Here is a 25,369-nt window from a genome sequence, read left to right on the forward strand (position 1 = left end):
GCCTTTTGTTTCCATTGCTTGAATTCAGATTGAGGTATGGGCAATCATTGTAGAGTGACACCACCAAATATTAACATTACTCAGAATTAAAATGACCCTCAAGAACTCTGCTGAATTTTTTTCTATGAACTGGTGATGCCCAGGCACTAGGGAAAGGCTTGGAGAGTCCTGTGGGTGTGATTCCTATAGGAACCCTCGGGGCCGTGGGGGTGGGGGGTATACACATACACCAGTCCTGGAATGAGATGGTCACCCAGTCTTCAGGGCATGCCCTTCTCCCAGGAGTCTCAGCCTAGCACCAGTGCATAGCCCCCAGGCACCAATGCCTCCTCAAGGATCAACACTAATCACAACCTAAGGCAGAGAGCACACGCACCTGTTGCCAACACAGGTCCCCTGCCCAAAGCCTCACAAACCACAGAACAGTGCTGTCACTGAGTGTGGGGGAGTCAAGGCCTTGCACTCCCGGCTCCCTGTGTTTCACCATGACTCAGTCAGTCAGTAAAACAGGTTTATTTACATGACAGGAACACAGTCCAAAACAGGTCTTGCAGGTACAGACAAAAGGGTCCCCATTAGTTAGGTCCATCTGGGGGCCCCAGGGAGGCCACAGCCCCATTGAGAAGCCCAAGCCCGGTTAGGGCGCCCCTCTCCATTTCCCAGCCAGCTCCAAACTGAAACTCCCTCCAGCTGTCTCACTCAGCCTCCCCCCGGCTCCTCCCCCAGCCTTTGTGTCCTTTGTCCAGTTTCCCCCCAAGCGAGCGGAGGTGTTATCTGGCCTCCAACCCCCCTCCTGAGTTCCCATGTTACATTCTCAAGTATCCCCCCTTCCCCAAAGGCAGTCCCAGCAAAACTCCCCTGCAACCTTCCCAGGTCAATATTCCTCACTCAGTATTCAAATAACACATCAAGAACATTCCCACTTCGTCACAAGTGCGTCTTCCAAAGACTGAACGTTTGCTTGCACAATGCAATAAATAACTTGGAAGACTATGTATAGCAGCACCATCTGGTGACACCTGTCATGCCAGTACCTATTAAGCAAAGCAGTGCATGCTGGACTGTTAGCCTGGTAACCCATTTAATGATAGCGACATCACTGCAAGATTCCCTGAGTCTATGTTTGTGGTTGGTACCTCTGGCATGGCGTTATCCTTAGCTGCATGTGTGCATGCAGAGACCCCCTTGTATGAACATTTTGGGTTGTCTCTGGAGACATCTTCCTTGTGGAGCCAAGTCCATCCCTGGTACAAATGGCAATGAAAGTGGGTGTAACTTGTACTAATGTGGAAACCAGTATAGGTGCAAAACAAATGTCACTGAGTTGCCTGGGGCTGGGAGCGGAAAATTTAAGTGGGGGTTTGAAACACACAAGCTGTGATATCTTTCACTGTCTCTGAGGCCCAGGCCCTTGTCCAAGCCATCCCTTTCCCACCCACCCTCAACCTTGGGAGGGAGGAGGAGGCCCCATGGCATAGCCCACTGTAGCCTGTGCTGCTGCTGAACTTTGTATTGCCTGCCCATGGGGATGAGAAGGAGTGGCCTTTCAGTGAGGTGGGGTAGGGTCAGAGCAGGGGACTGGGAATGAGGAGTCTGGGCTGGCTCTCTGACACCTTGGCCTAGTTCTGCCATCAGTCTATGCCTCAGTTTCCCCTGGGTAGCACTCAGATAGTGAAACTTGACTAAGGACTAAAAAGTTTGTAAGGCACTTGTGGAGCCTCAGGCGAGGGAAAGGCCTGGGTTATTCTTTGCACCCCATATTCCTCTGCTGGGGGGTGGGGGAGGGAGTGGCCAGGCACTGAACAAGACCTCCAGCTAAAAGCCTCCCCTGTAAGAGCTGTCAGGCTGGCGCTAATTTAAAAGCAAACTGTCCTGGTGAGTCAGCATTTGTTCCTGGGCCTGGAGAGGGTTGGTCCTGCCAACCTGTGCTCGCACCTGAGCAAGCCCAGCTCTCCTCTGTGACACTAGCAGCACCAAGGGACTCCCTCCCTGCTGGCCAGTCTGATGATGTCCCCTTTGTAAAGCAGCCAGTCGTTTTCCTGGCAGAAAGGCTCACTATTAACCTCCTCCTCTCCCCCCATGCTCAGCGTGCTTTGCAAACATTAAGGCACTGAGTCTCAGCTGTCCCTAGGAGATGGGGACACTGAGGCACAGAGATTGTCCCAGCTGGAGCCAGTGCCAGAGTGGGAGCATTACTCTGGGACCTGACTCACTGCAGCCCCAGAGCACAGGAGGGTGTGGTGGGACACAGCCATGCTGGGCAGTGTGTTTTGTAGTGGGGGATGTGAAATGGTTTGTGTGAGGGGGCTGACACACTAGAGATGATTCAGTTCTGCGTGGGCCTGTTGGGTTGGTTGTTCGTTGTCAGTGTCCATCACCTCTGAGCCAGCTGCACCTGCAGCCTGTGCTGCCCCTGGAGGGATGCTGTGCGGAAGGGCCACCTCAGCTGGGAAGGCAGAGTTGTGGGAAGGGGAACCCGACAGCCATAGGGCCACCTACTGTTGAAGGTTTGGGGGTTTCTCACTGCCTTGTGCACCTGGTTTTTGTATCCCTGTGCTTTGTAGTTGTGGTGGCAGCCTGGATGGGGAATAAAGCTCTCTCTCTGGGCCAGCCACAGCTGTGACCTGACCAGGCCCTGCAGTGATCTCACCCAGTCATAACATGGGATTCAGGGCCTCTTCAGCCACACAGACTCTATCGGCCTAGCTAGGGTGGTCTCCCAGGGTCAGGGCAGCTGTCACCACTGCCCAGCTGGGGTTAACAGAACTCTCCATCTCCCCCAGTGCTTTCCAGCTCCTGGGCCCCAGGATGGGCTGACAGGTGGAATTCATAGCCGCTCTGGGTTGCCATCGGAGCATAGGGGAGGGTCTGTGAGCAGGGCTGTCATGTAGCTGGGGACTTGTAGCCAGCGTCAGCACATCAATCCAGGGTACTCTTCCACTTTGTCAATGTGACTCCTTCTGAGCACAGGCCCTAGCATGCAATGTGCCCCCTTGAGCTAAGCACCAATGGCTGGATCTCACCTGCTGCGACTGTCATCTCTCGGGTTGCTCTTCGGCAGGAAAGACAGGGCAGCTGCAGCCTGCTCCTACTATATCCACAGCTGTAACCGCGACACTTGGGCTCCATGTGAGGTGTGTACCCCCCTCCTACTAACACAAGAAGTACCCTATTTATTGCCAGCCTGTGGGAAGTCAGCTGCAGCCAGCAGAGAGGCTGCTACTCTTATGGAAACACCCGACAGGATTGGATGGGATGTATGGAAACTTGTTCCAGCCTCAGGGGAGGACACAGAGCCACAGCATGCAAGCCTGGGAAACAGCCCCTGCTCTGGCATTCTAGCACACAGGCGCTCAGCTGTTAGTCCTGCCGTGGGTCCTATTTGCTGGTCCAGTCTGCAGGGCATAGGTGGATGGGCTGACACCCCTTCCCCTGCTGGGTCTGCTGCTGCTCATGGCATCTGGGTTTCCGTGCAGCCTCCCTTCCCATGCAACTCCCCCAGCCACCTGGTGCTCTGTGCCTGATAGTGCTGTCTGAGGTTCAGACAACCTTGGAGTGACTGGGCACCCCAGCCCCAGGTCTAAGCCCTGCTCAGCTCCTGGGCAGGAAATGGCTCCTTTACTGCACATGTTCCCACTGGGTTTCCATGGGAACGCAGAACTTGAGGTAGTGCTGCAAAGTTGCTCTTGGACTGCAAACTGGAGAAGAGCCTGGCCCTGCTGAGGGAACAGGAGCTAAATGACCTGATGACCTTCGGGGCTGGCCAGGGTGGCTGATGGGGCTGTGGTGTGGGGAGAAGGGGGCTCCTTGGTGCCAGGTGCGGGGGGAGCTTCTGCCACTTAGTTAGGAATTAAAGATCACGCTGCATCCATGTTCCCAGGCAATGTGGGCAACCCCTGAGCCTGTCATACACCGTGCGAGGAGGGCAGCTCTGCCCTGCTGCCTCAGAACTGGTGGAAAGCTGCAGCTCTGGCTGGAGACAGCAGGCTAGAATGTGTGACCCCCTGGCGGCTCGCTGGATGACAAGAAAGGGACAGCTGCAGATTGCAGCTCTGTGATGCTCACACCCATCTGTATTGACTCACTGTTTCCTCTCCTGGGTTAATAACACTCGTGAGGAAAGTGAGTTTGAGCGCTCCCATCTCCTCTCCCCCGCCTGCTCCTCTCAGTTTGCGTGGTGAAACTAGACTCTCAGGCACAAGCCCAGGCCTGCAGGCTTTGTAAGGATCAACAGGACTTGAACCCAGGACCACAGGGCTGTTTCACAGCCCCCACTGCCACCTGGCATCTGCTGTTACTGGGCTTCTCCCTGGGACCCCAGTGCAAAAAGGTTACATGTCACAGCAAGCTCCAGCTCAAGTGGTCTTAACGATCCCTGATTGGCTCCTTGTCCCTCTTTTAACTCCTTGGGGTATGCCAGGAAACACCCAGGTAACAGTGTTGATTCCTCGCTATCTGTTGTGTTTGCCCTGCTTTTCTATTGCTGAGCTCTCTGCCTCTGAACCTCAGCTCTGACTTGGAGCCTGGCTCCCATGAGACCCTGGAAGCCCCAACAGGGGCCCTGAGACCTGCTATTGCCCCTCAGCCAGACTCCTGATTCTGACTCTGGCTTGATCTGATAGTGCTTTGTCCCCTAGCTTCAGTTCCTGCCCCGAGTCCTGCCCCGCATTCCCCAGGATCCTGACAGGCAGGGGTTTGTCTGGGTATTGAGAAGGGTTGCAGCTTGCAAGGGGACAGTAGTGACGGCAGACAGAGATTTGTGGGAGCTGGGGTTTGGGGAAGTTGGATTTGAACAAACTCTGCGCTGCGGGGGAGATGTGCCCTGGCATTGGCCCCCACATCTGTGTGATTGATTTGTTAACAGTTAGGCAGCACTGGGAAGGTGTTTTATTACTGACTAGCAATGATTAAGAGATTAAGCCAGGTGGAGAGAATGCAGCTCCCAGGATGATGCTGGCCCATGGAGAGACAGCAGAGCTAGCTGCTGAGTCCCACTCTCCGTAGCAAGCTCAGCTTTCCCCTCACCCTCTCGTTGGGCTCTGAACACAGCTGATGGGATCTCTCCATGGAGTGGGGCAAGCTCTCTACCCTCCCTGCAGGCCCTGGTGGGAGCAGGGCAGCACAAAGCCAAGTAGAGAGAATGGCCTGGAAGGGACTGGATGGAGGCTGCCGAAGTTTCCAAGAAGCATAGAGACTCTTTCAGCGGGATGGGTCTCTGCTCTGCTCTTGGCCTATCTCTGCTGGACATGGGGATTCCCTGACCTGCCAAAGGATACTATTCCCAGTGCTCCCTCTCCTGCGCTCCGTGGGGTCAGGCCCAGCCTCCATCTCAGCGGATCTCATTCCTCACCACTGTTAGGCTCAGTCAGGCCTGAGCTTCATCCATTCCAAGGCCAGAAGGGACCATTGTGATCATCTAGTCTGACATCTCAGCTCGGACAACTTTCCTGAAATAATCCGTAGGGCAGATTGTTTAGACAAACAGCCAGTCTGGATTTAAAAATGGTTAGGAATGGAGAATCTATCACTGTTACCTCTGGTAAATTGGTCCAGTGGCTAATTATTCTAATAGTTAAAACATTTCCCTTATTTCCAGACTGAATTTGTGTAGTTTCAACTTCCAGTCACTGGATCATATTAGACCTTCCTCTGATAGGGCTGAAGAGCCCACTATTAAATATTTGTTCCCCATGTAGGTACTTAGACTGTAATCAAGTCACCTCTTAACCTTCTCTTTATTAGACTTCAGGAGCTCTATCTATGCAGTTTATCTCTCTAAGGCAGGTTTTCTAATCCTTTAATCATTCTCACATCTCTTCTCTGACCTCTCTCCAATTGATCACCCTCTTTCTTGAATTGTGGATACCAGAACTGGACACAGGATTCCAGCAGTGATTGCACCAGTGCCAAATGCAGAGGTAAAATCACCTCTCCGCTCCTTCTTGAGATTCCCCTGTTTATGCACCCCAGGATCTCATTGGCTTTTTTGGACACAGCATCACATTGGGAGCTTATGTTCAGCTGATTATCCACCACGACTCCCAAATCTTTTTCAGAGTCACTGCTTACCAGGACAGAGTCCCCTATCCTGGAAATATGGCTGACGTACCTGGTTCCTAAAGGTGTACATTTACATTTAACCACAGTAAGATATATATTCTTCTTCGAGTGCTTGTGCAAGTCCATTCTACATTAGGTGTGGGCGCATCGCATGCACGAGCGTCAGAAACTTTTTCCCTTAGCAGCTCCTGTCGGGCCGGCGGGGCCCCTGCCAAAGTGGCGCCACTGCGCCGTGCATATATACCCCCGCTGGCCCGACTCCCTCCAGTTCCTTCTTACCGTCCATGACGGTGTTGGAACAACCTCTTGCTCTCCTAAGAGAAGCAATTCCCTTAACCTTAGTGTCGCATAGCTGTTATCAGTCAGTTATCAGTTAGTTAGCTGTTGCTGAACTCTTACTAGATTAGGTGCTTGGAGGACTCCGGCACCTGCCCCGGACCACGGATTTAAGGCATGCGCCACGTGCTGCAAGCCTATGGCCGTTAGTGACCCCCACGACTCCTGTCTATATTGCCTGGGGGAAGCTCACCAAACAGAGAGGTGCAAGATTTGTAAGGTCTTTAAGCTAAGAACAAAGAAAGAGTGAGACTTTCGTTTAAGGCAGCTCTTGATAGAGGCCGTGCTGCAGCCATGGGGCCTGGAATGCCCGACACTGGCCCCAACCTCCGTGGTGCGGAGCACTCCAGAGTCATCAAGACACCCAGTACCGGGCTGGGCATCATAAGCCATCGGCCTCAGAATGACAAAATGGGCCCCGGCACCGCTCATCCTCCCCGATACGGCCCAAGGGAAAGCCAAAGGAGGGGCACGGACGCTCTCCACAAAAGAGACAGGTGCTATGTCAGGCCTCGGACACAGGGGAGAGTGGAAAGGATGCTTCACCTACTCCAGCACCGGTGGCACCAGCTCCTCAAGTCTCACCGAGTCCAGCTATGATTGAGCTCAGTGCGGACACAGGGCTCAAGGGCATGATAAATCAGCCCTCTACGCCTGACACCTTTGAGGCTGCAAAAGACCTCAACGGATTGTCAGCGGTGAGCCCCCTCCCAGCCAGGGAGAAGCCTACGGCACCACGGCCCAGGGTGCCATCGAGGGGAAAGCCGGCAATGGTGAGCTGTTCAAGGTCACCATCTCAGCACCGCTCCCGGCGCTGGTCCCGGTCGAGCTCTGAATCCGAGGACTCCCAGGTACCCTTGACTCAGACGGAAGTCTCGGTACCAGAGATGAGTCAACGCACGGGGTCAGTGCAGGACATATGGCGCTCCCCGGTGCCCCCCCCCGCCCCAAGACCAGCACCAGCAGGACTCGAGCTTGGAGTCGCCGTAGGTGCCCAGAAGGCACTGGTCCTGGTCTCGGGAACACCGGCACCGGTCCCAGTCCAGAGAGTAGTGGTACCAGTACCGGTCCTGGTCATCCAGAAGCTGATCATAAGCCTCCTGCAGGCACAGATCAATGGCACTGCCGTGGCCCTCACACTCAGCGTCACTGGAGTCCGTCGCCGACTCAGGCTGATACAACTATCCACAACGGGCCCTAGACAGCGGGGAACAACAAACTGGCTGGCTACCCCAATGGGAACCACCAGGACACTGGCTCTTCTGGACCCCATGGGCCTACACCAGCGTCACAGTGCTCCGTCTAGGGCAAGCTATTCAGTACAGAGATCCCAGTCCCCACACCGACGCTCCCCTGTAAGGGAAGCTACGGTGTCCAAGCCACCTGCAGCCTCGCTAAGCAAGAGACAGGAAAGCCCGGTACCGTACCTGGTGCTGTCCCAGGACCGCCGGCCCTGGCTTGAGCCGGAAACCCCTTCCCTGGGGGTGAAGGACCGGGGGGACTAGCAAGAGGAAGGCGAGCAGCTGCTAACCTCTTTGTCATCCCCGGATGAAGCAGTGGCAGGCACGGCGGTGTCAGGACCTCCGCCATTAGACCATAAGGCCCACCAAGAACTGCTTCGTAAGGTGGCCCATAACTTGGGGTTGCAAGCCGAGGAGATGGTGGAACAGGAAGACCCCATGGTGGACATTCTGAGCCCAGAAGGTCCTTCCAGAATAGCACTCCCGCTCATTAAGACCATTCACTCCAAAGGTGTGGAGTGCAAGTACTTTGCCCCATCAGAAGGCTATGACTTCTTGTTCTGTCACCCAGGCCCATGTTCACTGGTAGTCTCGGTGGTGAAAAGAGAGAGCGCCATGGGCAGCAAGCCCCAGCCTCCAGGTCAGGGAAGCAAAACGCCTGGACCTGTTCAGCAGGAAGGTGTATTCATCAGGGGGCCTCCAGTTGAGGATTGCTAACCAACAGGCCATCCTCAATAGGCATAACTTCAAATCCTGGGCAGTGGTGGAGAAGTTTAAGGACAGCCTCCCACAGGGCTCCTAACAGGAGTTCACAGCCCTAATGGAAGATGGCAAGGCCATAGCGAAAACCTCCTTCCAAGCATCCCTGGACTCGGCGGATGCGGCAGCCAGGACAATAGTTTCAAGCGTGGTCATGCAGTGCTCAGCGTGGCTTCAGCAGTCAGGTTTACTGCCTGAGGTCCAGAATTCGATCCAGGACCTCCCATTCGAAGGGTCCGGACTTTTCTCGGACCAAACTGATTTGAAGCTACATAGCCTTAAAGACTCTAGAGCCACGCTCAAGTCACTGGTATGCACACCCCGGTGACTCAGAGGAATCCCTTTAAGCCACAACCTCCTTGTCACCGCTAGCATCAGCCTCATCCTCGGCAGGAGCCTTGCTGCAGGAAGGGCGGAGACAATAGGAAGTGGCGCTATAATAACAACAATTCCAATAGGCCTGGCCAGAACCAAGGCCAACAGAAATCTCAGCCAGGCTCTAAGCCAGGCTTCTGACGGTGCGCTCGAGGACAGCGTACCAGATCATCCACCAGATCCATCAGGGCTTGTGGTCGGGGAGGGAGCAATCACTCCATATCAACATGAAGGAGCTCAGGGCAGTTCGTTTAGCATGCCAGACCTTTCACGCCACTCTGAGTGGTCACTGCGTGACAGTTCTGACAGACAACACGACCGCGACATTTTATATAAACAAGCAGGGCAGAGCCCGTTCCTCCCCGCTTTGCCACGAACCTCTCCTTCTCTGGAACTTCTGCATCACCCATGCCATTCACCTCGAGGCGGTGTATCTCCCGGGGCAGCAGAACGAGCTGGCGGACCACCTTAGCAGGTCCTACTGCATGCACAAGTGGACGCTCAAAACGGACATCATGCTTTCGCTCTTCCGGAGGTGAGGTTTTCCTGGGTGGACCTGTTCACTATCAAGGACAACACCCAGTGCCCACATTTCTGCTCGTTCCAAGATCACAGCCCAGGCTCAATTGCCGACGCATTTGCGATCCGGTGGGGAGGGGAACTGAAATACGCTCTTCTCCCTATCCCCCTAGTACACAAGGTACTGCTCAAGGTGCGCAGGGACAGGGCGTCGATCATTCTCATCACCCTGGTGTGGGCCGCCAACATTGGTTCATCATGCTCCTGGAGCTGTCAGTGGAGGCCCCAATATCCCTGTGTCACAGAGTCCCTGGGCGATGCTCTGGAACTGCTCCCCACAAATCCAGTCAGGACTTCGGGGACCCTCCTCTCCCTTGGAGCAGACTATCTTTAGGGCAGGAAGCTCGCATGTAGCATTCAGCATGTGTCCCTCCGTGTGCTTCCCACAGCGAGTCCACCCAGTCGGGGTCCTTGGGAAGCCAGAGGGTCCTGCACTCCCACCTTGGAGTCAGACGTGATTCTCAGCCAGCCAGTAAAACAGAGGCTTATGTAGATGACAGGAACATGGTCTAAAACAGGTCTTGCCAGTACAGACAACAAGATCTTCCTTAGTTAGGTCCATCTGGGGCCCCAGGGAGGCCACAGCCCTGCTGGGAGGCCCGAGCCACCTCGAGGCTCCCCTCCATTTTCCAGCCAGCTTCCAAAAACTACCAAACCCCCTCCAGCCTCTACTCTCTGGCCTTTGTCTCTTTCCTGGGCCAGGAAGTCATCTGATCTCTCTGTCTCCAACACCTTTAGCATCCCCTTGCAGGGGGGAAGGGCCTGGCCATTAGTTTCTAGGCGACAGAGGGTCGGCCAGAGCTGAGGCCCCCACATAGTATTCAGAGGGAGCATTAAAACCAGTCCCACTTCATCACACCCTGCCCCTACACCAGGAGCTCATTACGCAGGACGGAGGGCGGCTTCTCCACCCTGACCTGCAATCGCTGCATCTGACGGCAGGGAAGCTGCGTGGTTAAGTGGTTTGGCAAGCCAATGCTCCCTTCCTGTGCAGCAGGTTCTACTTGGCAGTAAGAAACCCTCTACCAGGGCAACTTACTTGGTCAAGTGGAAGAGGTTCTCATGCTGGTGCGGGTCACAACAGGTGCAACCACTCCAGGCCCCAGTTCCGATCATTCTGGAGTACTTTCTGCACCTTAAGCAGGAAGGGCTGGCCCCATCCTTGATTAAAGTGCACCTGGTGGCTATTTCTGCCTTTCACCCAGGGTTTTTACGTAACTTGGTTTTCTCTCACCTAAAGGTCTGGAAAGAGTGTTCCTTTACTCATGCCCCCCGGTTTTCCCATGGAATCTCAACTTAGTCCTTTCTAAGCTCATGGGACCCCCGTTTGTGCCCGTGGCTACCTGCTCCCTTCTCCACCTTTCCTGGAAGGTGGCATTCCTGGTGGCAGTCACCTTGGCCAGATGGGTATTGGAGCTGAGCGCTCTCACCTTGAAGCCACCATATACTGTGTTTCACAGAGATAAGGTACAGCTCCTCCCACACCCTAAGTTCCTCCCAAAGATGGTCTCACAATTCCATCTGCGTCAGGACAGTTGCCTGCTGGTGTTCTTTGTTGCTTGTGCCTAGCGTACCAAGTGATCCAGATTGCTCTGTATCAGTGACCTGTCATCTTTGTTATTTATCGCTCTCCCAATTTTTGTGTCATCTGCAAGCTTCATCAGTGATGATTTTATGTTTGTTCCAGTTCGTTGATGAAAATATTTGAAAGTTTAGGGCCTAGAACTGATTCCTGCATAACCCCACTGGAAATACAGGCATCTGATGATGATTCCCTGTTTACAGTTACATTTGGAGACCTGTCAGTTAGCCAACTTTTAATCCATTTAAGGTGTGTCACGGTAATTTTATATTCTATTTTTTTAATCAGAATGTCTTGTGGTACCAAGTCAAATGCCTTCCAGAGGTCTAGGTATATTACATCAACACCATTTCCTTTATCAATCAAACATGTATTCTCATAAAAAAAAAAAATCAAGTTAGTTTAAAGGATCTATTTTCCATAAATCTGTTTTGATTGGCATTAATTATATTGCCCTCCTTTATTTGTTTATTAATTGAGTCTCATATCAGCTACTCTGTTATCTTGCCTGGGATTGATTGACAGACCTATAATTACCCTGGTCATCCCCTTTACTCTTTTTAAATATTGGTACAACATTAGCTTTCTTCCAGTCTTCTGGAACTTCATTAGTGTTCTGAGACTTAATGAAAATCAATGTTAACAGTCCAGGGAGCTCATCAGCCAGCTCTTTTAAAACTCTTGGATGCAAGTTTTTTGGCCCTGCCCATTTACAAATATCTAACTTTAGTATCTGCTATTTAACACCCTGCAGAGATATTAGTGGAGTGGAAAGAGAGTTTATCATCAGTGACTAAATCATCTGTTTTTATTCCCAAATACAGAACAGAGATATTTATTGAACACTTCTGTCTTCTGCATTATTACTGATAATTCTGCCATTTCCTTTGTTAGGATTATTTTTGTTCCTAATATACTTTAAAAAAAGCCCTCCTTACTATCAATTTTCCCTTTCTTCCATTTGTTTATATATAGTTTCTATGGCTGTTTTCACTTTCTGTCTAAACCAGACGGATTTTTTAACCAATATGGAAAACTTCCTCAATTATGGGATTGTGGCTTTTTGGACGTATAGTAAAGTATTCTTAAACAATTCCCAATTATCATTCACATTTTTATAATTAACTTTTTCCTTGCAGTTGACTTGTCTCATAATGGTTTTCAGCTTTGTGAAATTGCCCTTTTAAAGCACGGAGTATATATATCACTGATCTGGAATTTATTCTGTTTGCACATTCTAAATGTGATCACATCATGGTCATTTGTACCTAAGGGCATGGTTACACTTGCAGATGTAGAGCGCTGTGAGTTAAACCAGCCTTCGGAGAGCGCAGTAGGGAAAGCGCTGCAGTCTGTCCACACTGACAGCTGCAAGTGCACTGGCATGGCCACATTTGCAGCACTTGCAGCAGCATTGGGAGCGGTGCATTATGGACAGCTATCCCACAGAGCACCTCTTCTCGTGGGAAGGGGGCGTGGAGTGAGGGGCATTCTGGGTCCTGTCCCAACGCCCCATGATGCATCGGTTCACATCCCAGCATTCCCTTTGCTTCCATCCACATTTGGCGCCATCTTTCAATGGTTTCTGTGCAGCGCGATCTGTGTTCTGTTTCGGTCTGCGGGAATTGAGCCCGAATTGCTGAGGAGTATGCTGACGAGTCTCGCCAGCACATCACGTTTGGCAGTTGAGCTATTCCTTAAGATCCAAAGTGACAGTGAGGAGTCCGATGATGATAGCGAGTCGTGTAATGCGTACGACACGAAATTGCTTGTGGCATTCACAGACATGCTCAGCACCGTGGAACGCTGCTTTTGGGCTCAGGAAACAAGCACTGAGTGGTGGGATCACATTGTCATGCAAGTCTGAGATGACGAGCAATGGCTGCAGAACTTTTGCATGGGAAAAGTTACTTTCATGGGACCGTGTGAGGAGCTCTTCCCCACCCAGTCGCGGAAGGACACGAGATTGAGAGCTTCCCTGCCGGTGGAGAAGTGGGTGGCTATTGCAGTCTGGAAGCTGGCAACTCCAGACAGCTATCAATCGGTTGCTAACCAGTTTGGAATGGGAAAGTCAACCGTTGGAATCTTGTTGATGCAAGTTTGCAGGGCCATTAATCGCATCCTGCTCAGAAGAACCATGACTCTGGGTAACAGGCATAACATTGTGGCTGGTTTTGCACAAATGGGTTTCCCTAACTGTGGGAGGGCGATAGATAGCACACATATTCCAATTCTGGCAGCAGCCCACCTAGCCTCTGAGTATGTTAATCGGAAGAGGTATTTCTTGATTGTTCTCCAGGCACTTGTGGATCCCCATGGGTGTTTCATTGACATTAACGCAGGCTGGCCCAGAAAGGTGCATGATGCACGCATCTTTTGGAACACTGGCCTGTTCAGGAAGCTGCAAGCCAGGACTTTTTTCCCAGACCAGAAGATCACCATAGGGGAAGTTGAAATGCCCATTGTGATCCTTGGAGACCCTGCTTACCCTTTAATGCCATGGCTCATGAAACTCTACACAGGGAGCCTTGACAGTGGTGCAGAATGACTGTGGAGTGTGCTTTTGGCCATTTAAAGAGCCGCTGGTGCTGTCTGTACGGGAAGCTGGACCTAGCCAATGACAGCATCCTCACCGTTATATCCGCGTGCTGCACCCTCCATAACGTTTGTGAAAGGAAAGGTGAAAGATTCGCTTCGGCATGGAACTCGGAGGTTCAACACCTGGAGGCTGAATTTGAACAGCCAGAGAGCAGGGCTATTAGAGGGGCCCAGCGTGGGGCTGCAAGCATTAGAGATGCCTTGAGGGAACAATTTGAGGCTGAAAGCTACCAGTAATGTCTGGTGCCCTGCACAGGAGAGAAGTGCAGTGGTTCCAATATTAGTAGGAATCTGTGTTAGCTACACTGACTTGCAATGCCTGTTTCTTTCCTGGGCTAAGGTATCTTTTACTTTATGCAATAATAAAAAATGTTTTCAAAGCCAAAAAATTCATTTATTGAAAAGAAACACAACTGCTTGGGAAACAAAAAGGGCAAGGGGTGGGGGGAATGGTACGATCACAGATTTGCGTATGTCCTGTTATCATACTCAGTCTTCCAGTCTGGAGTGCTGTGCAATGACTACTGCACTTCAGGAAGGCTATAATGCGTGGTGATGGGGGTTGAGTGCAGTGGGTAAGGGTCATAGTTTTTAGGGCTGGGTGGTGTTGGAGGCTACAGGTGTTTTTAGGGCTACAGGTGTTGGAGGCTGCTGGTGGCAGTAAGAACCTGGATATTGGGGAAAGTGGGTTGGAGGTGACATGGGGACACAAGGGAAAGAGTTTTGGGACAAAAGTGGGGGGGTGGGGCATGAGCACAGTGGTGCTCCGCCTGCATTGCTACGAGCACCTGTATCGAGTCCGTTTGGCATTCCATGATGCTTAGCAGCCACTCCAGGCTTTGGTGCTGGCGATCTGCATTCTGCAGGCGGACCCTCCTTTCGCTCTCCCACTACTCCTGCACTTTTTGATTTTCATTACTTGAATGCTCCATTACTTCATGCAACATATCATCCTTGCTTCTATGTGGCCTCTTTCTGATTCTTTGGGGTCTTTTGCATGGTGATAACACGAACGGCTGAGATCTCAAGGTTGCATCTGTGAAGGCAAAATGCAACACTTAACAGAGGCAGCATTGTTCACACCAGACAGAGCAATGATTCCCCCATACTTAAGAGCAAGCACGGTCTACACAATAGCATAATTTGCCCATCCCAAAGTGAGCGCACATAACCCACAGGAGCCCCAAAATGGTGAGTAAGTGTGACTGAGTGTTTCACGGCCTTCCGCCCTGGCCCATATGCAGCTTGCTTGCGTGCAGCAATGGTCCCCTTGCCCCTCATGGCACAGTCAATAGCCTGACTCGAACAAGGACCACAGTGGCTTTCCCAAGAAACATATGCAAGTGCATTGCCCAAGTTCTGGATGAGACCTTTGAAGAGATCACTGAGGCTGATTACCGCGATGTGAGAGAGTACATCAATGCCCTATTCCGCATCTAGGCATGCATGCAGCCCTAACCCTCCTCGCCCCAAGAGCCCGCACCAAATAACTTCCTTTCCAAAATAAAAGCTGCTTACCGGGAACTGCCTCTGGTGTTTGTCCTTCCCCAAGCACCGGCCACCGCGACTGGCTACCTTCCTCCTGGCTTGAGAACAGCTCCTGGCTGCGTGCATCTAGGGATTCCGGGGTGTCTTCCTCCACCTCAGCACCCTTGCTCCCGCTTTGTTCCTCCTCCTTCTCTTCCTCCTGCCTTGTGGGACTGGACTCTGAAGTGTCCATGGTGGTCCCCAGAATGGAGGTGGGGTCGCCTCCAAGTATTGTGTCCAGCTGTTTGTAGAAACAGCAGCTCGTGGGGGCAGCACCGGAGTGGCAGTTTGCCTCACTGGCTTTGTGGTAGGCATTCTGCAGCTTCTTCACTTTAATTCTGCACTGCAGTGCATCCCTGTCATGGCCCTTTTCCACATGTCCCTTGATATCTACCCGAACGTATCATAATTCCCACGGCTGGAGCACAGCTGGAACTGGACAGCTTCCTCCCCCCAAACACTGATGAGGCCTAGCACCTTGCCATTGCTCCATACTGGGGATTGCCTGACGCATGGAGGCATGGTCAGCTGAAAAGATTCGCTGAGATCACTCCACGCCTGGCTGAGGAAACAGGAAGGGATTTTTCAAAATTCCCAGAGAATTTAAAGGGCAGGTCTGAGAGTTGGTCACCTGAGGGCAGGCAGTAGAGTTCACAGTGATGACCAGAGTGGCTAGCACAGGCATTGTGGGACACTTCTGGAGGCTGGTCAGAGTGGTCTATAGGACCAGGGTGTGCATGCTGTGCCATGGCGCTCCTGCCGGGGGCGGGGGGCGGGGGGTGCAGCAAATGTTGTTCAACTCACCAAGGTGGAGTACCAGCAGTGCTCTACCTGCCCTGCCAGTGTGGACAGGAAGTGAGTCCACTGGGCGGCTTTAGTGCACTCTAACGTGCATGTGTTGCCAAGCCCTCAGTTACTGTTAACTTTTAGTTCTGTGATCAATTCCAGACTGCAATCTGTATTTGAATTCTCCCATGTTGGATACACCCTTTGGAGGTAGCAAATAGGAAATGGCTGCTGGCTGTAGCGTTTCAGTGTCTAATGCCTTATCTCCAGCTGCATTGCCCCTTCTAATCAACACACCCTGCAGAGCGAGGGGGGCTGTCTGAATCCAAGCAGAGAAATTGATGGGAGCTGCCTCCACAGAGGGAGGCAGCCCTGAGCCCTGTCCTGCTTCTGAGGATGGGGTCAGCAGGGTGGGGCTGAGGAGGCAGTTGCAAGCCTGTTTTGCTAACGCTGCAGCTTTCGGGTGCCTCCCTGCATCCTGTGCAGTGCCCTACTTCCCCCTTCTCCTTGCACAAGAAGGGCTGTGGCTCAGGCTGCGGTTTTCACACATGACCAGAATCAGTCGGTTGGGCCAGGCTGAGGGTGGAGCTGGAGGGAGCCCACTGTCCTGCAGCACTTGCCGCCCCTGCTCCAGAGTTGCCCGGAGCAACTAGGGCTTGCAGGGAGTCCAGGACCAAGCGGGATCGGGGCCAGTAGACACGTAAGCAATACGCCTAGCACTCTCACACCCTGCTCCCTGTGGCGGAGGGTAATTGCTTGCACATCCCAGCTGTGGTGGCTGCAGCTTGTCTAGGTGTTTGAAGGTACCAGGGTCCCAAGAGGGCATGGGAGGTGGGTACCCCTGCCAGCTGGCAGGGAGCTCTGAGGATTAAAGCAGTGCCAGGCTGCTGCTCTCGGCCAATGAGGGGTTTGTTTCTGTGTCTGGGCATTGGTAAATGCCAGTTTCCGGCCCGTAGGCCAGTGTCACTGATTTCGGCTCCCTGTGCTCAGCCTGGGTCATCAGTGTGCCTACCTGCCTAGCCGCAGAATGACTGGGCGTTGCCAGCCTGGGGGGTGCCCTGGGCCAGGAATGTACTGCCAGTCTGCCACTGCTCTCCCCTTGTTCCATGTGAGCTCCCAGCCCCCTGCCTCGACTTCAGCATGCTCCCTGCTATCCCTGTCCAGGGAGCGTTTCCTTGGAAAACCTTGCTTGCCTAGATTTGCTGGAGAAAACTCTGTAAGTAGTGCTGTGTCACTGGGGGAATGTAAGACACGCTTCCATCCGTGTTCAGATTGAAGGGAGCCAGGCTTCGGCTAGTCTGTGCCGACTGAGAGGAGAGGCAGAGCCATGGGCTCTCTGTCTCCAGGATAGCATTCGATGCTGCTGCATCACTGCTACAAACTCTACCACCACCCCTCTCGAAGCTGCCACAGGTGCCAGGGCTGCAACCCTGGACTCCACCCCATTCTGTGTTCCACTTGCTAGAATCAACCCCACTCTTCGGGCTCCTAGAGGGTGGGGTTTCTGTTGTGATACTGAAGCAAACCAGTCATTGCAGACAGTGTTTCCCATGTGACCTGAAACACAAGGGATGATTTGGGTGGAGCCCAACAGTGCAGGTAAAGCGGCAGAGCCACCCAGAAACCCCCTAGAGGGGCTGGTTGCAGCGGTTTGCCTGAGCAGGCAGGGCTGTATGGCTGCTGCCTGAAGACCTAGGAAAGCTGGAGCCAGTGGCATTTAGAGTGATGGTAGCTATATGGTTAACGTAGCAAACGGGGCAGCTGGACCCACACTCCTGATGTGCTGATGGAGCCCTCGCTGACCAGTAGAGATACGTGCCCAGGTGTGATCTGTCCAGCAGAGGCAGGGAGCACACCGCTCCTCACAAACCTGCGGTCAATGCTCCATGAGCTCCTCGTCCTCGTCCTGAGATGGTTCAATTCCCAGGGTGGGACTCCACCAGCTGGCACTGACCAAAGAAGGAACATGCCTACCAAATACTTCCACAGAAACTTACTGATCCCTGGCACCAGCCTCTGCATTCTGTGGGCACCAGCTCTCCCACTGAAGTGACAGGCTATGGGGCTGGGTAGGGGATGCAAGATCAGGTGCTATGGGTCAGATGGGAAGTGCAGGAGCAGGTGCTGGGGGGCGGTCAGGGAGTGCAGGAGCAGGCAGCGGGGGCAGGTAGTTAGTGCAGAAGCGGGCGCTGGGGGAGGGTGGGGAGTGCAGAAGTGGGCGCCAGAAGGGTGGGCGGGCAGTGCAGGAGCGGGTGCTGGGGGTGGGCAGGGAGAGCAGGAGTGGGCGCTGGGGGATGGGCGGGGAGTGCAGGAGCGAGCGTCAGGGCGGATAGTTAGTGCAGGAGTGGGCGCCAGAGGGTGGGGGGGCAGTACAGGAGTGGGTGCCGGGGGGACGGATGAGGAGTGCAGGAGAGCACGCCAGGGAATGGGCGGGGAGTGCAGGAGCAGGCACCAGGGGGCAGGTAGTTAGTGCAGCAGCGGGCGCCAGGGGGTGGTGGGCGGAGAGTGCAGGAGTGGGCGCCAGAGGGTCAAGGGGCAGTAGAAGACCGGGTGCTGGGTGGGGGCAGGTGGGGAGTGCAGGAGAGGACGCCAGGGTATGAGCGGTGAGTGCAGGAGTGGGCGCCAGGGGAGCCGGTAGTTAGTGAAAGGGGTGGGTGGGCGGGAGTGGGGAGCGGGCCATTGGGGGATGGGTGGGGAGTGCAGGAGCAGGCATCAGGGGGTGAGTAGTTAGTGCAGGAGCGGGTGCCAGGGGAATGGAACAGCAGCTGCCGGGGGGGGGGAGGGCAGGAGTGGGTACGAGGGGGCGGGCAGGTAGTTAGTGCAGAAGCAAGCACTTGGGGGGGGCAGTAAAAGAGCGGGTGCTGGGGCCGGGCAGCAGGGACTGCAAGAGAGCACACCAGGGGATGGGTGGGGAGTGCAGGAGCAGGCACTGAGGAGTGGGCAGGGAGTACAGGTGCTGGCGCGGGGGGCGGATAGGCGGGGAGTTCAGGAGAGGGCGCCGGGAGGCTAACGGGCAGGGAGTGCAGGAGTGGGTGCCAGAGGGCTGGCAGGCAGGCAGTACAAGAGCTGGCAACAGAGGGTGGGTGGAGAATGGAGGAGCAGGTGCTGGGGAGCAGGCAGGTGTGGAGTGCAGAAGTGGGTGCCAGGAGAGCGGGCAGGCGGGGAGTGCAGGAGCGGGTGCTGGAGGGTGGTTGGGCAGTACAGGAGCTGGCACGAGGGATGGGCGGGGAGTGCAGGAGTGGGCGCTGGGGGGTGGGTAGTTAGTGCAGGAACGGGTGCCGGGGGGCAGATGGGGAGTGCAGGACTGGGCACCAGGGAGGTGGACAGGTGTGCAGGAGCGGGCACTTGCAGGTGGACGTGTAGGAGCAGGCGCTGGGGGGCAGGTGGGAAGTGCAGGAGTGGGTGCCACGGGGGCGAGTGGGTGTGAAGGAGTGTACACTGGGGGGCAGGCAGGGAGTACAGGAGCAGGTGCCAGGGGGGCCGGACGGGTGTGCAGGAGTAGATGCAGGCAGGCAGGCAGAAGCGTGCACTGGGGGGCGTGCGGGCATGCAGGAACGGGCTCTGGGGGTCAGGTGTGGAGTGCAGGAGTGGGCGCTAGAGGGGCAGGCAGTTGTGCAGGAGCGGGTGCTGGCAAGCGGGCGGGCAGAAGCTGGCACTGAGGGGCAGATGGAGAGTGCAGGAGTGGGCACCAGGGGGCAGGCAGGGAGTGCAGGAGCGGGCTCCAGGGGGATGGGCGGGAGTGCAGGAGCGGGCACTGGCAGGCAGGCGTGCAGGAGCAGGTGCTGGGGGCAGACGGGGAGTGCAGATGCGGGCGCCGGGGGAGTGCAGAAGTGGGCACTGGGGTGGGGGGGAGGCAGGTGGGGAGTGCAGGAGCAGGCGGACAGGAGCAAGTTAATGGGATTTGGTCACAGATGTGTCAGCAGTTTTCATCATCGTTAGCAGGCAGCTCTGGTTTTGCCCCAAGCGGATGTTTGCAGAGCTACACCCTTGACAGGGGTGGTTCTGACCCTAGCGCAATGCTCTGTGGATGCCTTGACACACTCCTAGGAGCCATCTCAGGCAGAGGCTCAGCCCTGCTCCTCCTGCCATGTGAACAGAAAGGATTTCCTGTTGGTTGGTGCCACTGCGCATCTTGTCCTCTCGCCACAGTGCTGAGAGGGCAGCCTCTCATGCTGCCCAGAGCCAGTAGCTCACTGTGTGAGGCAGAAGGTCTCTACGTGTCCTGTGAGAAACCATGTTCCTGGCAGAAATGCAGGGGACCCATGTTGAACTATACAGAGCTTGTTCCGCCTTTCCCACGCCCGCCCCCCCCCCGCCCCCCGGGCAAACACTCATGACATGAAATCCGGGTTGCCCAACTCTGCTGTGCAGGGCAAGAGCACTTGCTCCCCCACGCAGATCTCATGGTGTCACGGAGTCCCTGGGCAATGCTCTGGAACTGCTCCCCACAAAGCCAGTCAGGACTTCGGGGAGCCTCCTCTCCCTTGGAGCACACTGTCTTCAGGGCAAGAAGCTCACACGGCTTCACCTTCCTGGGTCTGACCTTGGAGCATTCAGCATATGCCCCTCCATGCGCTTCCCACAGTGAGTCTGCCCTGGCGGGGTCCTGGGGAAGCCACAGGGTCCTGCACGCACCCCCACTTCACAGTCAGACATGACTCTTAGCCAGCCAGTAAAACAGAGGCTTATTAGATGACAGGAACATGGTCAAAAACAGAGCTTGTAGGTACAGAGAATGGGACCCCTCAGCACAGTCCATTCTGGGGCCCAGCGAGCCAGACAACCCCATCTGCCTTCACTTCCCATCCCCAGCCAGCTCCAAACTGAAGCCCCCTCCAGCCCCTCCTTCTCTGCTGAGTTCCTTTCCTGGGCCAGGAGGTCACCTGATCTCTTTGTTCTCCCACACCTTTAGCATCCCTTGCAGGGGGGAAGGGCCCCGGCCATTAGTTGCCAGGAGACAGTGTTGGCCAGAAACAGGCACCCACAGAGTATTCAGAGGAAACATTAAGAACAGTCCCATTTTGTCACACATGGCCATGTCCCGGCTGGGAAAAGACCATTCTCTGTGTTTTTTTTACACAGACGTATATGTGCACACGACACACATGCATATTGACACATGCACATGTATACATGCACACACATTCACATGTGCACACATGCATGCGCACACGCGCACACACACACCCCTACATGTGCACCCATCTCTCTGTTGATATGGAAACGAGTCAAATTATTTAAAGAATAAAAAATCGTCTGCTAGGTGCTGTCGTCATGGGAACATGAATTGTGGCCGTAGCTAGGCACAGGAGATGGCATGCTGCTTTTTGATCCCAAGTTTTGTACAAACTCCATGCCTCAGCAAAAATCCCAGAGAGGTGGGAGGGCAGGGGTAGCCTGGTAGGGACAAGGGGAGGAATGGCCGGGAAGGCCTGGATGGTCTCTGGAGCACAGAGCTTCTGATGCTGATTCTCATGTCCACTGTGCCCAGTGCTGATGTGGCAGTGCTTTGAGGATATGCTTCCACCCTGCTGTGGGTCCTGTGCCAGGATAGAGCCAAGCTGAAGCACCTCTGTATGTAACAGAAATGACCCATGATAGGTCTGCACTTGTTCCCAGTGTCAGCCCAGCCCCCCCTTTCACCTCCAACTCCAGTGGGAGCTGAGGCAGATGTTAGTGATGTCAGATGCTTTGGGACCTGTCACGGAGTCACCGGGCGATGCTCTGGAACTGCTCCCACAAAGCCAGGCAGGACTTTGGGGAGCCTCCTCTCCCTTGGAGCAGACTTGTTCAGGGCAAGAAGCTCACACGTCTTCACCTCCTGGGTCTCTCCTTGGAGCATTCAGCATCCTCTGCCCCTCCGTGCACTTCCCAGATTGAGCCCACCCAGGCAGGGTCCTGGGGAAGCCACAGGGTCCTACACCCCCACTTTGCAGTCAGACGTGACTCTTAGCCAACCAGTAAAACAGAGGTTTATTCGATGACAGGAACAGGGTCTAAAACAGAGCTTGTAGATACAGTGAACCGGACTCCTCGGCCGGGTCCATTTTGGGGGTCAGTGAGCCAGACCCCCAGGTCTGCACTTCATTCCTCGTCCCCAGGCAGCTCCAGACTAACAACCCCCCTCCAGGCCCTCCTCTCTGCTCAATTCCTTTCCTGGGCCAGGAGGTCACCTGATCCCTTTGACTCCAACACCTTCAGTTGGCACCTTTGCAGAGAAGGGGCCCAGGCCATCAGTTGCTAGGAGACAGAGGGTCAGGCATTTAGGTGCACTGGCCCTTTGCTCTGCCAGATACTTAAGAACTGCCTAGGGGACACTGAGGCACCAACACAGGATTCAGAGAAAACATTAAGAACATTCCTAGTTCATCACAGGACCACTGCGGAAGGATGAACCATACGTATCAGTGCAACCTGTGGATCTGTGTGTCAGGATGTGCGCGTGCATCTGTATCAGTGTGTGGTTCTGTGCATCTGTTTCTGGGTGTGTCCCTGTCTCTGTGTCTCCCTCTTTGTGTGTGTTTGTTCCTGTCTCTGTGTGTCTCTGTGTCCCGTCTTGGGTATGTTCCTGTCTCTGGGTGGCACTGTGTAGTTGTGTGTTTGTCCCTGTCTCTGGGTGTGTCTTTGTCTCTTAGGTGTCTCTGTTTCTGGGTATCCCTGTTTGTGTGTCTGTGTCTGTGTCTGTCCCTGTCCTTGGCCAGGCCTGGGTGTCCCTGTAGCCAAGCAGAATAGCACTTTTGTGAAAACCATGCCCAGGCCGGCAGCTCAAGGTGCCACTCTCTCTCCCAGCAAAGGGGTCAGGGAGGCACTGGGTGCTCAGAGGAGGAGGTTCCTCATGTTGCCTTCCAGCGACCCCCTCTGGCCACTGTAGGAACAGGGTGGCCAGGCTGTGGAGGAACCTTGCCCAGTTTAGACTAGCCAGGTCATAGGATGGTCACTACAGGGTGGGTCTCTGGGTGAAGCAGATTAGTAGGGGGAATGTGGAGGAGAGTATTCTGAGACTGGGGGACCCAAGGGTTCCAGGGTTGGGGTTCATCCATTGTAGAAACAGGGCCAGCCCTCCTGGAGTTTGGGCGCACCCCAGTCCGCCTGGGGCTGACACACACATGAGCAGAGGGGCAAGGAGGGTCAGCACTGACGGAGCAGGGTTGGGCCATTTGAGTTTTATCCATCTCAGTGCCCAGAAGCCAGTCTGCCTCCCCCGGGGCGCCTGGCTTGGAGGAGCAGGGCCTGGGCCATACTATAGCACCAGTAGCCATTCTCTGGAACTTCCTCTCACAAGTGAGTTCTGCCCCACAGCAGTCATATGTGAAATTGCTTTCCTCTCTGGAACCATCCCAGGGGGTATGCCCTTACCCAGCTGTTACGTTCCACCCCAGAGGTGGCTGCCTTTCATCCATGGGGACAGTGTCATGATCACCTCGTTGGAGTGAGGCTGTAACTCTGCACCTCACTCTGAGGCCTGCAGATGGTGCGCTGTCAGTCTGTGAATAGGACTGGTAGGCTCTCTTCCCTATTGCCATTGGCGCTAATTAGGGTCAGGCATGTGGGGCGGAGAAGGGCTCCCTGCAGGCAGCACAACGCAGTAGGCTGCCTAATTCTGCTTGCAGTCAGGTGGCCACATCTGAACTCATTGTTTTTGGGTCAGGGAGTTTTGAAAATACCAGCAGGGTGGGAGCTGGAGTGGGCTGGGTTAGTGACTGGCCCTGGCTTGTGTCTGCCGAGACCACACAGGGAAAGATGAGACTATCTGTCCTCCTTCAGGCTTGCTTTAGAGACCACTTGGGGTGTTCCCATCTCCCTGCTGTGTCAGGCCTCCGTCCTTCTAGGGCTACTGCAGAGTGCTTGGCAGTGAGGTGGGGACTTGCTCTGTCCCCTGTGGGCACTGTTGTCATGGCCCCTACCAGCATCACACCCCCACAGTCAGTATCTCGTGTGAGCTTGGCTGCCCATGTGGCTCACTGCAGAGTTCGCTGGCTGCCACGGTTGGGTAGTGTGTTTCAGGGGAAGGGTTGGTGGTAGGAGCTCTGCTTTCTGCCGGGGAGGGGTTTCCTGCACTGGTGCTGAGTGACCCGGGGCCTGATCCTCCCTTCTGTGCGCACCCAAACCTCCCGCTACTGCCCCTGGGACACTGGCTAGGAGCAGTGCAGGGCTCGGTCCTAGGTTTGGAGAAGGACCCAGGTCAGGCGCTGAACCGGACTCTGCAAATAGGCAGGCCTCATCCTGTGATGTTTGATACCGCTCCAACAGGGGTCTGAGCGCCGCCAACTCCCATTGACATCAATGGGACCCAAGGGTGCTTAGCACTCACAGGATCAGCCCCTCTGGAACAGGCTTCTTGGATAGTTTTCCAGACTCCTTGCTCCTGCTCAGCAGGGTGTGAGTGGCTGGTAGGACAGGGAGCAGGTGCACCCAGGACTGCTGCATCCCGGCTAGTACAGGCTGGGAGCTGGACAGCCAGTGAGCCCCACAGGTGTGTCTGTATCCAGCAGCCTCTGGACAGTGCTCCCTTACTCTTCACTGCAGCCCGCCTCTGCTCTACCATGAGGACACTCCACGTTGGATGGGGTTTCGGAAAGCCTGATACCTCTGGGTGGGGGAGAGTCAGAACAGTCCCTGGGGAGGGAGCTGGCTCCCAAAGGTGCAGGGGCTCATGACAATGGAACCTAACAAGGGGAGGGGGGTGGGGGAATAAACACAGGAGTTTTGGGTTTCCAAGGGTGCTGTGGTTTTGAGCAGTTTCCTGGCACTTCCTATTTTATCAAAAGCACCTGCTCTCCCTTACCCAGGCCAGTCTGCCCACGTCTGCCTCCTCTAGGCTCCCTCCACATGGCAGGAGGGCTGGCTTGGGAGCTGCTAAGTATTGCTTGGAGATGGGCTCAGAACTGCCAACCCCAAGTGTGCAAAAATTACGAGTCAGGGCCCCCAGCTCCCAAGATTTGCTTATAAGTCAGGAGATTTTAACAATAATCAAGGCTGGGTTTTTGTGTTGGCCCTCCACTGTCAGACCTGAATGGGGTTCTGTGCAGCCAGAGGGCTAGGAACATACCTTCTTAGTGCAACTGAAATTCTCACCTAATCACAGGACTCCCAGAGCTGTGGCTTTCATTAAATACCAAATCCTGCGAGCCCATGTGATAAGATCAGGAGAGATGGCCATGCTGCTGAACTGATCAGGAACCAGGGGGCAGGGGAGCAGTCGATGTGGGCTTTTGTTCTGGAGGTGGTGAGCCTGGCCCAGAGTTTGGATTTAGCTCAGAGTTCAAGTGTGCACGTTGTTTACATTCTGCTGCTCCACAACTGAAAGGTGGGGCTTGCTTTCTGCATCGGCTGGCCCTGGGCTCGCCCTGCTCTCTCCTGGCCCGTGACCCAGGCTGGCAGGGCAGCGCAGTGAGCGTGACTTTGGTTTGTTTTGTTTATGGCTTACTTGAGTGTCTGTGCCATTAAGATGACAGTGCCCTAGTTAACTCAGCAGTGGAGCAGGTTCCCAGGCAGCCAGTGACTCATTAAATGCTTGGCTTTACTC

At 54.5% G+C, this 25,369-nt stretch overlaps 1 protein-coding gene across 5 annotated transcripts in view; it reads left to right on the plus strand.

Annotated features, from left to right (window-relative positions):
- The window catches only part of NHSL2 (NHS like 2), a 180,380-nt gene that overhangs the window by 118,122 nt on the left and 36,889 nt on the right, over positions 1-25,369 (plus strand). For 2 of the 5 annotated variants that reach the window (XM_075068696.1, XM_075068697.1), the window contains exon 1: positions 16,410-16,543. The exons of the other annotated variants lie outside the window; for them this stretch is intronic. The gene's annotated coding sequence lies outside the window, so the exon portion shown is untranslated. Of the gene's footprint in view, positions 1-16,409; positions 16,544-25,369 lie in introns of those variants that run through there. 5 annotated transcript variants of the gene reach the window in all.

The sequence above is a fragment of the Chelonoidis abingdonii genome, chromosome 8 (assembly GCF_003597395.2).
Source record: "Chelonoidis abingdonii isolate Lonesome George chromosome 8, CheloAbing_2.0, whole genome shotgun sequence".
NCBI classification, from domain to species: Eukaryota; Metazoa; Chordata; order Testudines; family Testudinidae; genus Chelonoidis; species Chelonoidis abingdonii.